This window comes from Leptonychotes weddellii, chromosome 3, assembly GCF_054177405.1.
Source record: "Leptonychotes weddellii isolate Sample4059 chromosome 3, ASM5417740v2, whole genome shotgun sequence".
Taxonomy (NCBI): domain Eukaryota; kingdom Metazoa; phylum Chordata; class Mammalia; order Carnivora; family Phocidae; genus Leptonychotes; species Leptonychotes weddellii.
In genome coordinates, this window is record NC_138371.1 from 68,297,466 (window position 1) to 68,298,947 (window position 1,482).

Here is a 1,482-nt window from a genome sequence, read left to right on the forward strand (position 1 = left end):
AAAAAAAAAATTCTTACCACTTAACAACAATAACAAAAAAGATGAACATCAGAGTTAAAAAATGGGTAAAAGACTTACACAAACACTTTTCCAAAGAAGATATACAAATTGCCAACAACTATAGCTAAAGATGCTCAGTGTCATTATTCATTAGGGAAATGGAAATAAAAATCACAATGAGACACCACCTCACACCCACTAGAATAGTTATAAAAAGAAAAAAAAAAACAAAGTAAGTGTTGGCAGGATGTGAAGAAATTGATAATCTTTGTGTATTGTTTGTGGGAATCTAAAATTGTGCAGCTACAGTGGAGAGCAGTTTGACCATTCCTCAAAAAGTTAAACGTAGAATTACCACATGATCCAGCAACTCCATGCCTCGGTGTATACCCCAAAGAATTGAAAACAGGTGTTCAAACAAAACTGTACAGGAATGTTCATAGCAGCATTACACACAATAGCTAAAAGGTGGAAGTAACACAGATGTCCACCAACGAATACATGGATAAAGCAAATGCAGTATACCAGAACAACGAAGTATTGTTCAGTCACAAAATGGAACCAAGTACGGACACGTGCTACCATGTGGATAAACTCTGAAAACATGACTCTAGGCGAAAGAAACCAAACACAATAGACCACACCTGGTATAATTCCATTTATATGAAATTGCCCGAGTCAGCTGTAGCATATAGGTGATAGAATTTGATGACGGGTTATATATGCTATATTAGAGCAAGAAGAGTGAAGAACGACTCCAAAATCTTTGGTTGCAATAACTGGAAAAATGGAGTTGCCATTTGTTGAGATGAGGAGGGTTGAGGGAAAATGAAGAACCTGGTTTTGGAGAGAAGTTCAAAAGACCTATTTGATGCCCAAGGGGAGGTGTTGAGTAGGTAGTTGGATATTCTATTCTGGTATTCAGGAGAGTGGTCTGAGCTCGATCACATTTAAAACTGTACAACTTGAATCAAGTCACCAGAGTGGTTAGATGTGAGAAGAGTTACAAAGACTGAGAGCTGGGACATTTTCACCTTTAGAGCTGGGGAGCTGAGGGACTGCAAAGGAGCCTAAGAAGAAGCCAGCTGGGATTTTGTCTCATTCTGATGGCTCTAACAATCATTTTTCTTCAGGTAATTATTAAATCTAAGTCACCAGCTCCAACCTCTCCCTAAGCCCCGGATTGCATTTTTCGCTGTCATTCAGACACTGTAACTTGGTTCTGGCAGAACCTCTAACTCAATATACTATGTTGCTGATTCTCTGTCAACGCCTCTGTATTATTCAGTCCTCATTCCTGCTTTTCATGTGCATTCCATGGGGAATAGAAGCACCATTTTCTCAATGACCTGGGCTTGAGACCTCAAAAACACATATGACCCATTCTCCCTAATCCCGCATCGTAATTCCGACTCTCACCTAGACACTACCTGGACCTTTACAACAGGTTTCCAGGCTATCTTTCCTTCCTCTCGCTCTCCC